The sequence below is a fragment of the Patella vulgata genome, chromosome 6, assembly GCF_932274485.2.
Source record: "Patella vulgata chromosome 6, xgPatVulg1.2, whole genome shotgun sequence".
Classification (NCBI taxonomy): Eukaryota; Metazoa; Mollusca; class Gastropoda; family Patellidae; genus Patella; species Patella vulgata.
This window is the reverse complement of record NC_065884.2, coordinates 54,979,419-54,998,455: the sequence shown is the minus strand read 5'-3', so window position 1 is coordinate 54,998,455 and position 19,037 is coordinate 54,979,419. Positions and strand designations below refer to the sequence as shown.

Genomic DNA, 19,037 nt, shown 5'->3' with positions numbered 1-19,037 from the left:
TGCCCGGACAGCGGCGCTACGGCCTACTCTTAAATCGAATTCCAACTGCCAAGGGATATTTTACGTGCACGCCAATGTGTACACAGGACCTCGGTTTTCGTCCCATCTGAACGACTACACAGCACTCCGCCCTGCACCACTGTCAGGCCCTCTTCCTGCATCACTGACAAGGGGAAACCACGCCGGAAAATCTCGATCAAATTTCTCGGCCAACACCGGGAGCGAACCCGCGACCTCCAGGCTAATGAGCCAGCGTCTTACTCGCTTAGCCAAACCAATTGGGACGATAATGAACCGGGCTATTTAGTACTGGAAGCGTGTTAATAATCAGTGAACTTTGGCTTCAATATTAGTTTTATACCGTATCTATGGTCTATAACTCACTTTAAAAAAAAGTTCGAATAGTCTAATCTTCATATCAGTAAAGAACACGCCGAGGTAAAATTTAATGGACCTACATATTGGTGGAAATGATATTTTTCATAAGGAATTAGTGATTGACGAGAATCGGAAGCATAGAGCATTGGTCTATAAAAGAACTAGTTCAATATTTCCAAATCAGTGGTTCGACTCCTTAACCATGCTCAAAAAGTGATTTACCTCCCTTGATTATCGTTCTTTCTATCTATCGTTTCGGTAAAATAAATCGTGGAAAACGATATATCAAACCAGTTGGTGTATCAGAAAAAAACCCAACATATAACCAAATTGCTAAGAATTACTTTTTTTTAAAAAAAATGTGTCATAGTTGGCTTTGCCCCCGGTATAAATAAAAAATATGTTGCCAGGCAACGAAACATACGCCAACAGCTGCTAAATTGTCCGGGCAGTCAACAAGAGTTGTCGCATATTTGTACTTTTGTCGGTAATGAAACATTTATAATACACTAAAATCTGATTAAGAATAACAACTCATTAAGTAATTATCAGAAAATCATTAGAATGTATTTGGCCCATGCTAACGTTTAGTATACAAAACATTTACTATCATGGATTTAGCTGTTCAAGTTATCAAAAATCATTGAAAATCAATATACTTTTTCATCTCAAGACCTTAAATTCTGTGTATCAATCTAAAGTCAATCGAAACGATTATATATAGGCGTAAACATGGTGTATAAATATAAATCAATCAGATGATAACTATGGTCTCTAAAGTATCCACAAGATTTTCAAAGTGATCAAGGGCCATAACTCTGGCAGTAATTATGACCATAAACACTGTGTATAAATTTAAAGTCAATCGGATATTAACTTAGCCGATGGACTGACGGACGGGCGACGACAATATACGATCACATTTCAATGGGCGTATAAAAGCCTTCACAATGAATGCGTTAAAAAATCAGACATTAGGCCTATTATTAGAATCATTTCTAATGTAGCTTTAACAAATCGTTGTTTTTTTAAACGGTTATACCTTCTCGAATATTACTAACTTGTTATTAAAATATTCACATGTAAAAAAGAAGCGTATAATCAGAATGGGCAACATTGTTTTGGCCCACCTGTACACTGTGTTCGAAATATTAATTTATGGTAGCTCCAATCAGTATTGAGTTTTGCTACAAATGATACATTTTCATAAATACCAATCACTTTAATTCTAACACAGTATGAATCACAAACTTACACCTAAAAGGAAAACATTTCTTGCTATTTTATGATCTATTTGAGAAATAAAAAGAACAAAACCAAATCATTCTGACTTAAAAATTACGTTAAGCCAGCTACGCAAGAATACCTCGTTTGTATCCATGAACATCATCCTGGTTTTTTTTTTTTTTTTTTTTTTTTTTTTTGCTTTAATCGCCTGGAATACTATTTAAAGAACACATTCTAGTCTTTCAATTTGCAAAATTCAAATTCGAAAAATAACTTTACTATTGTTATTTGTTTGGGTTTTTTTTAAAAAAAAATTAACTAAATATTTAAACGTATATCTTATATATTTGTAAAAATACACGATTTATCACCAGTAAAATCCATATTGAAATAAAATGTTCAATATGTTTTTATTTTAGGTTCATATCATAAATTCAAATTTTCTAATTTTCTAGCTTATTCAAACTTTTACCTTATATGATCCCGTTTCTCTTTAATGGAACCTTCACATTGCAAGATTGTCTCGGGAATGCGTCGGAGCTGTTAGATAATTGTCTTAAATATTCACGGAAGTCGGTTACCAATTACTTGGTTGACACGCTAAATCTTCACATATCGTAAACCTTCAAATGGGTCCACGCGTGTGAATACCGACAAATAAAGGTCTTTCGCATCTGTTAACTAGATATTTACTTAGTTACATTAAAATGGTTATTATTCGTCCTTGTTATTACCTATCCCTCTTACCCTGACACGACGTCAATACCTGATTCACAACGTAGGCATATTTGGTGTGTTACGCAATGGTTGGGTCTGGTGACGGTTTCACAGTCAAAAAGTTATAAAAAAAAACATGAATAGTACTCATTCGTTCATCTGTTCACATAACGAAATTGTTGAACTGCATTATGCGAGAAGTAGCAGTAGCATTAGCAAAACCGAACGACACCTTAGTACATATAACACATTGCAGACTGACTTTTGAACAGAGCATTTTTAGCTAATTGCAATGTGTCTTATTCCTGCGATTCAACTGTTGCAGGGACGCACAAAATTATTATGTAATACAAGAAAAAAGAAAAACGCAGAGTTTCTGAGCTTTAAGGGTGTTTTTATTATGCTTGTTGGGCCAATTAATAACTATTTATTCGAAAAGTAAAAGAAATTAATGGATCCTTGAGTAATTTCGTTTAAATGCTCCCAGGCCATATTTTATTTAGAGCTTTTTGTCAAAGTAGTTTTGGCGAAGTCTACGAAACATTGTCATGTCGGGCAATCTGGTCTGTTCCTAGAGTGTTGGCAATGTTCATCGCTCACAAATTCCACAGAACAAAAACACAACTTAAATTAAATTACCTCTGCTAGCTTGGCGTGAAGATCCGATTTTGTCAGATAATCTGAAACACTGGACTTCAATAGGTAATTTAATAAATAGGAAATATACGCACGATAAGTACAAAGTTTACAACTGTTTATATGATAAACCTATAGTAGGCCACTTAAGATCACGTATACTCGTCTAAGACAAGTGACATCCTTCACACAGACATATTTATGGTGTTCTATTTCGGCCACTTCAAACGTCGTCGCGCGTCGCCGTTAAAAAAAATACGACGCGCGGCGCAAAATTCGCGTGGCGCGTCGCTTTTTTCAATGGGAAAATGAAGAGGAAATAAACATATAAGTTGATTTGATAAATAGTTATTTAGACAAAGTGATAAAGGTATTAAATAAAAAAAGTTGTAATTTAAAACTTCTTTAATCATATGCAATGGCGGGCGGGGTGGGGGATGGAGGTGTCACAGAAACTTTGCTCTGGGGTGCCACATTGTGAGGGCCCTGCTAGTAGCTGACTTTCGTTCCCATATTTCTATCCTCTATATTTGCTGAAATATGAACTGATTTACACAGGTTTAGGCGAAGCGAAGGCCTGCGGTGATTTGTTATCTCAGATAAATTTCTCAGATAAAACATTATAATAGGATATACATTTCAAATAATAATTTGTAACGTAAACAAAACAAAAAATATTACAAAAATACAGACGCATTTTTAAAAATTATTGTATTTACATTTAATAACGAAGTCGCCTTAGGGAAGTCAATTTATAAATAATTTTGAAAAGCGACGCGTGACGCACGACGCACGACGCACGATGCAAAGGACGACGTCGTGTTAAACATGTTAGCTTAACATTAAAAAAAGCGACGCGTGTCGTGCGTCGCTTTTTTTAAAAGGCGACGCGCGGCTTAGGAAGTGGCCGAAATAGAACACGATACTTTCTTTCTCTATAGCTTAATACTGAAAATGGCGACGCGAGACGCGAATTTTGCGTAGCACGTCGCTTTTTTCAAGGGCGACGCGCGATACGGGAAGTGGCAGAAATAGAATACCATACATATTGTTATAACATTAAAAGGCATGCATATGTAAGATGATCCTCATGATTAGTACAAGTGGAAAATCTCCGAGTATTTGCACCTCTAAAACGAGAAGATTATCCAGTCAAACTGTCCCCTTTAAAATGCGTGTTTGATTGCTGTGAAGTTGAATCTAGATTCTATCCAGATTCAGAATCCATTGGGTGGTGTGGTGGTTTTTTTGGGTTTTTTTTTAATTTTAGATGGCGGTTATTTTTAAAAAAAAAAACAGAGTATGCCCGTCCTCAGTTAAAACACATTTCGGTTAAAACAGTTGGTATTTGATTTCCTAAAATTTAATACTTAATATGGTTGTTCTTGGCTTTTCGAAAAGTTGGCGGTTAGGGGGAGGATCTTTGGGAAAATTATATAATAAATTATGGGGACAAAGTTGAGGGTTACAAAATGTTTATAACAACTTCAAAAGAAGACAAATGGTTTAGGTATGTCATGCATTGATTACGCCCCTCTGAAGCCACCAATGCCCTAAATCTGAACTTTGTGTGTTTTCACGAAATTTGAAAAGAGCATAACCAAAGATTTTGTGTTCCAGTATGAATGGCATTAGTCTTAACCTATATATCTATACGCATTAATGTCAACCGGTTCGTCTGTACTTCATTACTCTGTGAAATATTGTTGACTTTTGTCGGATGGAGAATCGACAGCTATATATACACACAGGAATTATCCCAGAAACTATCAAATACCGAACAATATATTAATTTAAACACACATGGAACTGCGCGTCCGGTTAACAGAGTGAGTGTCCCAAAAAGCTCTGAACACGGTTCGGACAAAAGATAAAAATCTGGGTTTCGGGGCTTATAGTTGTCAAAGAATGACATATAGTAGGCAAACAAAACCGGGCGATTGCATCATGGTATCCCCACATATTAGTGACAATGATTAGTTTCTAAAAATGTATCCATATTCATAATGATGTAGCATTAAACTAAGAAATAAGATAGCTGGCAACTGCACTTCACACGCCCATGATAAAGCAAATTGCTAGAAAAATAAAGATATAGAGGCCAAGTAGATGTAAATGCATGTCTTTTGATCGTTGTGTTTTTAAGATAAACAGACAACTATTATTTGTAACCGATAAGCAGATTAGTTCGTCCATAGCCTGTCGAGTTCAGTACATATATTACACAACCAATTTCCCAGTGCATTCATTAAAGCGTGTATTCTGAAATAGCCGCGTCAGCCCGAGAGACTAACGGTAATACAATAGAGGTGGCTCTGTCATTGAGTCAGTACGGTTTCGATCCCAGGCGTGCGCATGACAAAGAGTAGACCCCCCCCCCCCACACACACACACTTCTCTCTACACCATGTTTAATGATTGACAATAGTCTTTGACATCCGAGACTATGGCGTCTATTTCTTGTCAAAAACTCAAATATCCGTAGCTTCGAATAGAATAAAGTAATTTCACTAAAATTTCCAATATATTCATTTTTCATTATCGATTGTAAACTATTAAAGCAAGAACGACCAGCTCTTTATCTAAATTTTACATAATGCAGTTTAAGGTGAAATCTGTAGTTTAAAATCATCCAAAATCGCGTTTTTCAAAACATTAGGTTTACTTTTTGCAGAATTTCTTTCAAATTCTACTTTTTGAAAAGCATACTATAGTGTAGAATACGCAATATGCTATTTTTCATTAGCTAATTTAACGATAAAACCAGTCCATCACTGAGATTACTACTAATGCAGTGAATATATGTCCATTGTATTAAACAATGACCTAAACTGGGTGACTTGAAGAAAGATGCTTTTGTTATCATTAGGCCGAGGTGGCCCAGCGAGTAAGACGTTGAATTCGACATAAGAGTAGGCCGTAGACCCGCTGTCCGGGCAAAATGCCCCTCATAGCACACTGCATGGTCTATGCCCGTCTTCATTAGCCTATCTGAAAAGAACAGTAAGAATGTTCAGATAAACAATGAATAATAATATTATTTTCCCGCACGCACCCCGATCAACACTAAATAATAAATATATTACACTAATGAATGATACCATAATAAAATGTACGATGAGTGCAGCTTTCTTTCGGCTATATCCGCACCTAAGTATAGTCGAGTTGGCGGAAACATTACTGTCGTTCCGCACGGGGATACCTTAGAGGAAAAATAAAATCCGATACCCAATCTTTATATTAAATTTTGTATAGTTGACACGTTTGTACGTAATGTATCTAGGTACACATGTCCGTATAGGTATGAAGAGATAAATGACATGTCAAACGTGTATTATCTATATGCGTTATCTATACACAGGTGGGGTTCTACATTATACAGCGACTTGAAAGGGGGAGTCAAACATACATTAAGTTACATTACCGGTCGTGTGTACTAACATCAGTTTGTACAGGTATCTAAGTATAATATTATGTACTAGGTATAGACCGCTACGAGAATGTTACGCGAAATAAAGTTGAGGCGAAGCAACCGAGGGGTGAGCGGTCTTTATCATGCACACAAACGAAGGGCAATTAACAGCAAAATACACGCTTTTCTTTCAGACGGATTAGTCCTCTAGTTGCCAGGTTAATATACACGTGAGTGCCGTTTACTACGAACACACGTCACATTGAGTATAAACTTTTTTGTTTATTCTTCAACATCCAGTCGACGGAAATGAAATGAAATGGGGTTTAACGTTCTACTGTTCTGCTCCGAACCGGGCTAATGAAGACGGACCTACGCCATACAGTGTGCTATGAGGGAAATTTTGCCCGGAGGCAGCACTACGGCCTACTCTTATATCGAATTCGAACTACCAAGGGATCTTTTACGTGCACGCCAATGTGTACACGGGACCTCGGTTTTTGTCCCTTCCGAACTACTAGACAACTGTCCTTGTCAGATCCTCCGTCCTGCATCACTCACAAGGGGGAACCACGCCGGAAAATCGGGATGAACTTTCTAGGCCAATGCACCGTAAACCCCCGGCAGTCGACGGAGTCTGATGAGAATAAAACCAGTTTCCAGCTGAAACACAGTATACTGTCTGACCAAGGAACAACAATTATCAATGCCCAAATTTCACAATAAACTCTTTTGTTCAGTCTAATAAATAGATTAATTGTAAGTTATTGATATTCTTTTACATAATATTGACTCTGATGATGTCTGAGGGGTCGGGGGGGGGGGGGGGGTGACCAAATGGTTAACGCGTGAGTGTTGTATCATACGGTCTGGCATTGTGTCCACTGGCGCGGTTTCGATTTCCAGGTCGTACGTGACAAGGGTTAGGGTCGCCTGCCCAACCTTGTGGTGGCTTTTCTCCGTGACCCCCTGTCCTCACCCCCCACTCACTGCTAAAGATCCCTACGCGCAAGCGAGTTATTGAAATAAAGTTGAACTTTATGTTAGTCTCGAAATGACCTAGTTTGTGCCGAGTGGACGTTACCCCCCCCCACTCCCTCTGTCTCTCTCTCTCTCTCTCTCTCTGATGATGTCACAAGCGGTTAATATCCATTACTATCATTGAGATCAAAGTGATAATTACACCGTGGTTTGTATTATAGTATTATACCGCCTTATACAGCGCTATAAGCTTCCGCGCAAAGCAGTGCACTAGGTCCCCTACATACACAACAACTTGGTAGGCTAATTTGGAATCCACGGTGGTTCAGGGTGTGAGACGCTGGCTCGCTAACTGGAGGTCACGTATTCGATCCCTGCATTGGCCTAGAAAGTCCACCGGATTTCCGGCGTGGTTCCTCCTGGCCAGTGGTGCAGGACTGAGGGCCTAACAAAGGACAACTTATAGTCGTCCGAATGGAACGAAAAACCGAGGTCCCGTGTACACATTGGCGTGCACGTACGTAAAAAATTCCTTGGGAGTTGGAATTCGATATAAGAGTAGGTAGTTGCGCCTCTATTCGGACAAAATTTAGCCCAGTCGGAACAGAAAAGTGGGACGTTAAATCCCATTTCATTTTTCTATTTTCATTTCCAAACAAAACGTGTGAACAGCAAGTCACAGCATACAAAGATCAGCATGCCCCCCCCCCCCCCTGTAAACAACGACTTGAAACTTTACCTCTCGGGTAAAATACATCAAGTTCTGTTATACTAATCATCGGTCTTACGCACTAAAGTTATTACATCCGTTTGTACATTTATGTAAGAAAAACCTATGGAAGCCTATAACTACCATTCGTAATTTCTACTTTTCGCCCTTTCTAAACACGAAAGTCGAAAAGTCGAAAAGTAGAAGTTACAACAAAATGTGAGGCGACAGCACCTATACAAGCCAAAACCGTCTCGAATATAGGAAATTAAGAAGTAAAACACTGCGATAATAGCGCCCCTCGTTTTTTCCTAATTTCTTATTTTCGACTTTCTTTTTGGCTTGTGTACCGTCTTTCCGCCTTTGACATGGCTTCATACGGCATAGAGAATATACAGGTTTTCCCCATTGGATATTGTTATTTTATTTCAAATTATATTATCACCATGGGTAGGAAACGTAAGAACGAGTCGAATAGCGACGTTTCATTACCGCCGCCAAAATGCTCTGAAGTGAACGAAGAGTGTGATTCTAGGCATGTCTTACAAATAAAATTGATATTTCTATCAGGATTTAGATTCTAGATCATTACGGTACCTGCAATTAAGAATCGGCCTATTATACATGCAAAACATAAATTTAAAGACAACGGGAAAAAGGGAAATCCTTGGATGAAACTGGCATATATATTGATCAGTAGATGTGGAAATAACTAAAGACGCCAAAAATAAATCTTGATCTTAGTGGATCACCTCAAAACTGTGCTAATGTATTATGTGGAGAGAGAGAGAAAGAGAGAGAGAGAGAGGGGGAATCGAAAATACGCCACTTGAATCAATGAAAAATCTTGTGATTTCACGCGCACGTGTTAAACCACTAACCCCCATGTAAAACGGATTGTATAAGTCGTATATTGTATATATACCGGCACGGGATTGTATAAGTCGTATATTGTATATATACCGGCACGGGATAAATGTTTTTATAATAGGCCTACATAATAAATGAAATTGTTGTAAGTTTTTTTATTTTATCAGACATTTTTGGCAGATAAAATATTCCAGTTTTTTGCGGAGAAAAAATATGAATAATTTTTTTAAATAAAAATTATTATCCATTTTGGCGAATAATAAAATGAAAGCCAGTGTGAGCCCTGATTGCACGTATTCAAATGCGACCTGACAAATTGAGACTACAAGCACTTTCGAGGCAAAACTCGAAAAGTCGCCAGTACGACAGCAAGCCAAAATGATAGGTCGCTAGTCGTTTAGTTGCGATAAGCGAACCAGTGGGACATGATAATAATTGCATTTTATATCGTGTTATTGTGACACGTATTACTTCGTTAGTTAAGTTCTTGTATATTTAACCGAGTTCATTTGACATTTTTAATTCTGTTTAGAGAAGCTGCTTTTTTATAAGGTCTTATTCAATACGAAAGGCGCTTTCTACGGATGACAAGGAAGGACTTGTATATCTAACCCAGTCTATTTGACATTTCTAATTCTGTATTGAGAAGCTGCTTTTTATAAGGTCTACTTTAGTACGAATAGCGCTGACGTCACATATTTTGACGTAATGCCGAATGGGATTGTATTATACTTACTTACAGACATCTATATAAACACGTATGACGTTAATACGGGCCTTCTTTATGTGATACTTGTGATTACAAAAGTTTCCAAGTATTGTTTTTTCGGAAGATATAATATAGACGGTATAAGTTCAAAAGATCTAGAAGAATATTTAAACCATGGCTTAAAATATGCCACGGTTTAAAACGCACAGGAATGAAATAAGATATGATAGACGTAGTGAGAGATTTAAATGAGATTAAGAAAGTAATCTATCCTAAAATTGATAGCGCAGCGTATTAAAAAATGGGTTTTGAAAGATGAACGGCCGCTAATCTAAAAACAAGAACCACCGTACTATGGACCAGGAACTGATCACGGCATTATGTCGCCATATCAAAAATCGAAGTTCGTCCAACGATGCGCAATTGTCCAAGGAACAAACAAAGATCGGGCACGAATTGGCTAGAAGAACAGGATGAGTAGCTTTTGTAGAGCAACAATAAACAAAAAAACCCCCCAAAAACCCCAAAAACCCCAACAATCCTGGGGCTTCGGACCCTCATCAACAAAAGAATGGAACAAACTTGTTATCAATATACTCTCACTACTTTCAAACAAAATCTAAAACTAAACGATCCTATTATTCCAAATTCATTTCTACAGGGCAAAAGAAAGAACCAGATCATACACCACGAGAGCCCAGAAGGCTCATTCCAAATTCCAAATTCCAAATGCGAAATTCCAAATTCCAAATTCATGTCTTACCAATAAAATAGCAAATTGGCAGCCGCCCCACCCCTCAATTAAACAAATTAGAATTTAAATAAATTGTAATTTTACACAACTAATTAGTGCTAGTTTACGTATCTGATGCCTGGGCGGGATAAACACCCGTTTCAAATTACTAGATTCGAAATTCCAAATTCCAAATTCGACATAATCACATGACATTACAATCATCATGGCTGCTGCAGAGAAGATAAGTGTCGCCGATGCGGCGGATTTGACCTATAATTTTACACAACTAATTAGTGCTAGTTTACCTATCTGATGCCTGGGCCGGATAAACACCCGTTCCAAATTACAAGATTCGAAATTCCAAATTACTAGATTCGAAATTCAAAATTCGAAATAATCACGTGACATTATAATCACCATGGCTGCTGCAGAGAAGATAAGTATCGCCGATGCGGCGGATTTGACCTATACCTTCAATATCTGTGTAACTTTTGCACTGGAGGAACTGAGTAAGTGATCAAGTACTATTACTGATATGCAACCGATCACCAAACTGTTCACATCTGCCGAAGAAAACCTCGAATCAGATTTGGAATTTGGAATGAGCCTTCTGGGCTTTCGTACATACACAGTAGATTGCAGCTTTCTTGTAGCGACCTAAACGGGCATAAAATTTTACGACATATCTCTGAGGATCCATCATGCAGCTGCGGTCATCACTTTGAAGAATCTGAACATTTTCTCCGCTGGTGCCCACTGTATTCAGATGCACGAAAAAATACAATACATCTTTTACCATCACACCAGCAATCAATTAAACCACTTCTTTTTGGCATAGGAAATCAGACTACATCTAATAACATCTTTAAAATAGTTCATGAATACTTCGATGTCACCAGACGCCTAAATATCTGATTGTATTTTTAGAACCCTTTTATCATGTTATAAAACAGTACTTCCACATTTATTTCATTTGTTTTATATAGTGTATATAAATTATTTAATTTATATGATTTTCACCATTATGTTATAATATGTACATAGGAGATCTGTATATTATATGTTTTATATTCCTTGTATGAGGAGAGGGGTGATATAGGCTTTGCCTGTTCCCTGATCCCTTTTCATAAATTTCTAAAATAAAATATTGTTCACACAAAAAAAAAGAAAAACAAGTGCTGCTTATACATTGGACTTCCGACAAGGAAAACCAGACTGGAAAATCCCGAGAAAATCGTTACGACATCAGGATCGAACCCGGGACCTCTTGGCATCCTACTCATCTAGTCGCCGTCGCCTCCAGAATTATACTCGCTAGTTTTCTTGTAGCAAACGAAACTTTGATTTGAAATATGAAAATAAAATCGTGATTAGTATTAAGGGCATAATCCTATTGTTTTCTTCATTATTTATATATATAATATACTAAACAGCACAAAAAAAACACAACAAAAACCCCCCAAAAAAACAACGCCAGTACGATTTCAAAATCAGAGAGGCGCTTTAATCAAATCATTCTAGAAAACGACTTACTAAATGGTTCAAAGCAATTGTTTGTGAACAGTATGTTGACACATTAGTGATTAATTCATCACAATTCCAAGACATTACGAGAAGGTTTAGGGTCTGTACACAGTCTATACATCCGTATCTGGTGTGTCCACCGCGAGTGTCAATAACGGCAGCGCAGCTTCCGTACATGGAGTGGACCAGACGATTGATAAACGCCATTGGCACCTGGAACCACACTCTCAGAAAAGCCTGACACAATCCATCGGCTGTGTTTGGTCTTGGTACGACGTTATTAAGTCTCCTCTGAATTTTATCGCAAAGATGTTCCATCCGGTTTAAGTAAGGACTAAGGGTTGGCCAGTGCATAACGTTGACACCGGTTTGCTGTAGAAAGCCCCGAGTAACTCTGGCGGTGTGGGCACGGGAGTTGTCATGCTGGGAAACGCTGTTACGATGACGTGCAAAATGTGGTATATGTGGGGTCTGAGAGCTTGATCGATGTAGCGCACTGCTGTGATGCCACCTCCTCTCCCTAGAGCAAGACTTTGGAACACTATAGGACCCACTCTCTGTTCAGGCCGATTCCATTCCAAACAATTATGCTTTGACCTCCCCATGAGTTTCGTTCCATGACACATTGTCAAAATAACGCTGGCCCCATCGACCCCATATTCCGGTCCTGCCATCTGCAGTTGATACGCAATACCGACTCTCATCTGTAAATAGAACAGTTCTCCATTGCCTGTGTCGCCAGTTCTGGTGTTGATGGGCAAACTGTAGACGTTCACGGCGATGGCGAGGGGTGAGGATCGGTCCACGGTAGGGTCTACGGCAATGGATGTTCTCTCTGGTGAGACGTCGACGCACTGTATCGGTATTGATGGGTCTTTCGTGTGTTCCCACTGTCTCAGATGCCCGTGTGAAGGCATTCTGCACGTGCAGTCGCACAACATGGCTGTCCAGTCGCCTTGTGGTAACCTTTGGTCTACCAGTTCGGGGGCGATCATCCGTGGTGTTGGTGGCCCGAAAGCGTTGCTGAAGCCTGTAGATGGTCAGAAAATTGACCTGGAAGTGATTGACAGCGGTTTGGGCAGTGTGGCCAGCGTCTTCCAAGCGCCTGATTCCTCTGAGCTGCGTCGTGACATTCTGGTGACTTTGTAGTGGTGTGAATGATTCAACCAGGTATGGGGGTACACTTTATAGGGCTGGTCCCGGTTAACAGCACGTGCATATTATAGGGCTGGTCCCGGCTAACAGCACGTGCAGTATGAGTTACATGAAAATCATGGAGAACACATTACCATCTCAGAAGTCAAGTTGCGTGTTACATGAAAATCATGAAGAACACATTACTATCTCAGAAGTCAAGTTGCGTTTTTGAGAACATTTCCTGGGTTCAGTTCAGTGTTTGGGAAGGTGCTTTATTGCTCAGGTAAAGTTGGAGACGTGGTCACAAATACACAATAAAACATTTGGCAAGTTTTATGCAATGCGTCTATTCAGAGTAACATACCAACCTGCCGTTTCTTTTGCTGCTTAGTATAGTATTCAAATCATTATACTCATTATCAGTTCAAATTAAAATGGAGAAACTGACAAGCTATAAATATTTCAATAAGTTCCTAAACGTCATTTATGTAATGGTAAACTATATTGCGAAATAAATTGGTATCCGATAATTTTTAATGTCATTTATATGATTGGTAAACCTATATTGCGAAACAAATTCGTATTCGATAATTATGCAAGATCATTTATGTAATGGTAACCTATATAATGTACATTTCATCATTATTTAGCCTACATAACAATATTGATCATGATATACCTATATTGTTACAAAGCTGTGTGGGAATATTGATATTACATTGGGACTTGATCATGGATTTCTTATACCGAGATGTAGATGGATTTACCGTTAATATAAATCACCAAATTGACAGAAAATTTAATGTCAACAGCGGCAGTAAATTTGGTAAATTGACGATGTGCTACAACATAGTTTTCATATTATTAAAATTAGTGACATAAGGGGCAGGACATAGTTACATCGATATCATTTGTTGGGTTTTTCGGTTTATTTATTAATCTATAATTGTTGCTTTCTTTAAAACAAAAATCATATACCAAGTAATTTTCTTTGTACTCGTGTAATATAAAACGTCAATATTACCTACGTCTTTTTTTACCGAGTTCATGTGTCTTCTCGGCTTCTAGATAATAATATGTTTGGTAGAGTTTCCATATGACTTTTAGGTGTCTAGATAATTGTTATGTTTGGTGTCTAAACAATTGTTATGTTTGCTGTAGTTTTCATGTGTCTTCTAGGTTTCTAATCAATTTTTATGTTTAGTGTAGTTTCAACGTTTCTTCTACGTTTCTAAATAATTGTTATCTTTATTGAAGTTTTTTATATGTCGTCTACGCTTCTAGATAATTGTTATGCTTGATGGAGTTTTAATGTGTCTTCTACTTTTCTAGGCAAGTGTCATTTGTGGTGCAGTTTCCATATAGGTTTCCAGATAATTGCTATGTTTGGTGGAATTTCCATATGTCTTATTGTAAGTTTCTAGATAATTGTTTCTAGAATACGACTTAGTACTGATTAAGACGTGTGTACAACCGCACACCATGTTTAGCTTTACACTTCCCGGATATTAATTTCATTACTTTACAAGACATGCTAAACGGGATATGGCCAAAATAAAGCATCCCCACTTTATATTCTTCGCCTAACCTTTTTATGGGCCTCGTTTGAATCCAAATCAATCCAAGTCCGTGGATTACCTGCCGTTGATATTTTGATGTCTGTTGTCTGATAATCAATTTTAGTGCATCTTAGCGTGGTTTAATCCGTACAAAATGAGATATTTTGCGAAACATTCAAATAACAATCAGCGACTTTAATATATTCTTGTCTTGTAATGAATAGGAATAATTTGAAACTCTGCTCAATTGACACAAATTCCGCCCGGTGATGTGACGTTATTTTCAAATTGCGATATCTCAAGAATTATTTTCAAAATCTCTAAATTTCATAGTTTGTCATTTTAGAGAATATAACTGGATACATCAAACTGTTGCGGAATAAGACATTAAAAAAAAACCCGAGATAAAAAGGGGTTTAACATCCTAGCTTTCTGCTCTATCCAGTGTGATGAAAACGGGCTACAAGAGAAACTTTGCCCCGACAGCGCCACTATATATGGCCTATCTTTATTTCGAATTCAAACTGTCAAAGGCTAATTTATGTGCACGTCAATGTGTTCATGGGACCTCGATTTTTCGTGCCATCCGAACGACTAGACACTGTTTCTTGCCAGACCCGCTGTCCTACACCACTCATTAGGGGAAAAGACTTCGGAAAAGCCAGACGAACCTTCTTAGCCAACACCGGGATCGAAACCAGGACCTCCATCCCCGTCTCCGCCTAAACATAACGTTGTCATCGAAATAAACGTTTCTGACAAGGAAGAAACCGTTTGTCTAATTCTTCGGATCGTATTAAAATCCGAAGTACACAATGACGTGCACGTTAAAACAGCACTGACAAGTACAGCGGGAATAAGCAAGACGCCAGTGCCTGGGCAAAATTATCTTCTATTACATTACATAGTTAACCACATGTTAGTCTCAAATTTACCTAACTAAAGTGTCTACCGGTCCTACTATACTAATCAAGTTTTATATAAATCTACGTTAGAATGCATGGTAATTATTATTCTAACAAAAACGACAAACTGTAAACGTTCCCTGCGATTTTTCTTGACACTGAATTTATTTACTATGCCATCGAAATGGATACAATTTTGATAAAGAATAAATTTTCGATATTATATAAAATGATCTAATTGCATAATTGAAACATTGCTTGAGATATCTGACCAATGACTGATTATAATGGCTTTCATGCAATATTGAATTATTGGACATAATCTATTAAAATATATTGTAGAGTAAGCAAAATATACATGGTCATATTGTTAAGATATATAACGCTAAGTGGTATCAGGTGCTCTCGGTAGAGTTAGCATAAAATACATGTTCATACTATTACAGTATATCAAATATAAATATATATGATTATTTACCTGAACTGAATCTGTTGACCAGGCAACTTGCTTACATCCATAAAATAGATGAAATGTAGCTAACTTGGTTTCTAATTTACTTATATATGCACAAATTCTTCCGAAAATGTAAATCCACCAGACACGTGCATGTCCATCATGTGAACACACACAAACTATCAACCAATAGAATGCTAATATGGTGTTTACAATATTTATCGATATCTAACCACCAATGAAAAGCAAGTTTTAGCCAGTCATTCATAAATGTATGGATATTGCTTCATGGTCTTCATCACTGGTCTACTATATATATAACACGTGTTCATGTATTGTTCTACATATATTCTTCAAGCGGCTAGTCAAGCTAGTTAAACAATTTAAAACTAATTCCATACTCAGGAAGTCTTTCGGTGGTCGAGTTGTCTAACGCGTACGGTTTAGATGATAAGGTTTATCACTGAGTCCGGTGGCGTGGTTACGATTCCAGGCGTGTTCATAAAAAGGGGGTAGAGTCGAGTGTCCAACCTCGCGAGTCTTCTCTGGGTTCCGTAGGTGTGTTCATAAAAAGGGGTAGAGTCGCCTGTCCAACCTCTCTGGGTCCCCTGGGCCCCTCCTTGTAAACGACCTAGCTTATGCCGAGTTGACTTTAACCCCCCCCCCCCCCACACACACACCATATTAAATTATTCCCAAAATGGCCTAGTTTGTGTTGAATGATCTCTCTCTCTCTCTCTCTCTCTCACATTTCCTTCGATTTCCATGCAGCTTGTACGTATGGTCGCCTGTCCAATGAAGTTTGTTGTCAGTAGGTCCTCCGGTTTTCTCCTTCTGTAACCCTCCCACCGCTAAAGACCCCTACGCGCAATCGAATTATAGAAATATAATTGAACCATATGTTAGTCCCGAAATGACCTAGTTTGTGTCGAGTGGACGTTAATACCCCCTCTCTCTCTCTCTCTCTCTCTCTCTCTTTCTCTCTGAAAGCGGAGTACCCCCCTTTAAATAATACAAACACGTTATCGATTACTTTGCTTTGTATAGTGTAAATTCAATTTGTGAAGGCGGTATGGTTTTCATATGCGTCACTTTGGTGTTATATGACAATAACCTTAAAACCGAACCTTTGGGGATGATATTAGAGGGCGAATGTATGCTTTTAAACAGGTAGTAACGAATGTCCTACGCGTGAACATGTTTCTCTGACCTGGTATTCCTCTGTTGGTCATTATTAGTAACACAATATAACACGAGTCAGGTTTATGACGTCTTAAGTTGGGCAATCTTCGGCTATGTCATGGAAAATGTCAAATATTCTGATAATCAAGTCGCCATTTTTACAACTTTTTTTTCAGGAGCTTTAGACTGTCGATTAGGCTAAATGTAGTGGTATGTTTTGACTAAATTCAACACTTTTCATTTTGAGGCTAATATACGATAATTATTGTTTCTGTTGTCATGCTGCAATGCAAGGTTGGGAAAAGCAGAGGCTGGCCGGAAAGCGGCGTGTACACATACTCTTTTTCGAATTCTAGAGTGCAACTACGTGCACTAATAATATATACACCGGACCCCAGTTTTTGCACCACCGAACAACTAGACACTTTCCATTTCAGCCCCACGGGCACTACCCCTGACAAATGAGAATTGAGTTCGCAAAGGTTAATTTTAAGAAATCATGCTAGTCTGTGACATATAGCCTTGAGTAGTTTAACATCAGAAGTAGGTTTGTGAGATATCAGACGGGAAATACCGAATGAAACATGTAAGGGAGCTAAATCCATCCATAATCCGTTATAGATAGATTACTTGAACACAAGCACATTGTGGATGGTTGTTGCGCAATGGTTATTCTTGCGGTTTCTCGAACATCCGATTTCACCTCTCATTTGCTAGCCTAACGATATCTACTGCACCTTTGCATTTTTAAACCTCAGTTGCCACTGACCCTGTTGGAACCCACGTGTTAGAGTTTAACAAAAAAATGTTACATTTAAATCTATAAGTTTTCAAAAACTTTTGTTGGTATTTGCCCCGAGGTTACTTTCCACCATAAAGCTTCGGTTTCTGAAATCTTCAAGTTCAGCCTACCACTTCTCTTTAGCTATAGCTTGTCGTGTATGATTACTTTTTAAGAACATACCATAATAGAGCGGGAGCCCAGGGGGTTAACCTAGCTGAAAAGTGTACCAATTTTCTCCTATATGGTATCAATGCATGTATATATGGTATCATCAGAATGTAAGTCTGTCGGGTTTCTGGTGGTGGGTGTGATATTCCACGCCCAAAATGCCATGCCCCCCAACTAGACTAGATTAGCTCAAAAGTGTACCACATGAAAATCTTACAGCAGTGTACCGTACACCTTCAGGTGTTACAAAAACACTCTAACAGACATTTCTAGTGGTGGGTTACCCCTGACAGAGCTATGTAATTGTCAGACATTTGTCGTTCTCTATAACGGTTCTCATTTAAATGGTTAGTTAAGTGACTCGGAAAATAACTTACATATTTCCTCAGGATTTTCTAGCCCGCCTCTTAGCGTTTAAAGATACCCCCCCCCCCCCTCGTGTACAAACTGGGTGATTTAATGGTATATATTCAAACTAATTGATTTGTCATAATTTTGCTTCAAATCCTTCTCAAACATTGTAATTGCTAAGGAATGCCCTGCTATAAAAATTCGATCAAACCAGGTCATGTTTACGTCACGTGACTTACCTCTCTTGGAAGTCAGAGGAGAATTCATTGCATACAAAAGACGGATGTTGTCTTTAATCGCTTACTATTTATTACAAATATCGAATCCTAATTAAATTCTCGGATTATCCACTACTCGCGTCTTTTCCCGTCATTTTTATCTCAGAAAGTGTTGTACGTCTTACTCTACATAAAGTTTATCAACTTGTACATCAAGCGCTCAATGTTCGCGTGTGACCTTTGACATCACGCGTGCAGAAATTCCTAATCGTCGGGCTGTCGATTAAGGGGACCCATACATTTTTGTCCTGCATGCGCTCCATGAGTGTTTTTCGGGAAATCCAGTATTTTTCTAGTAAGATTGCATATCTTTACTTTCC

At 38.1% G+C, this 19,037-nt stretch overlaps 1 protein-coding gene across 1 annotated transcript in view; it reads right to left on the bottom strand.

The window, feature by feature from the left end:
• Window positions 1-16,106, bottom strand: part of LOC126825047 (probable cytochrome P450 12a5, mitochondrial) — a 28,621-nt gene extending 12,515 nt beyond the window's left edge. Inside the window, exon 1 of the mRNA XM_050554478.1 lies at window positions 15,979-16,106. The gene's annotated coding sequence lies outside the window, so the exon portion shown is untranslated. The remainder of the gene's footprint in view (window positions 1-15,978) is intronic.
• Between the last annotated feature and the right edge of the window lie 2,931 nt (window positions 16,107-19,037).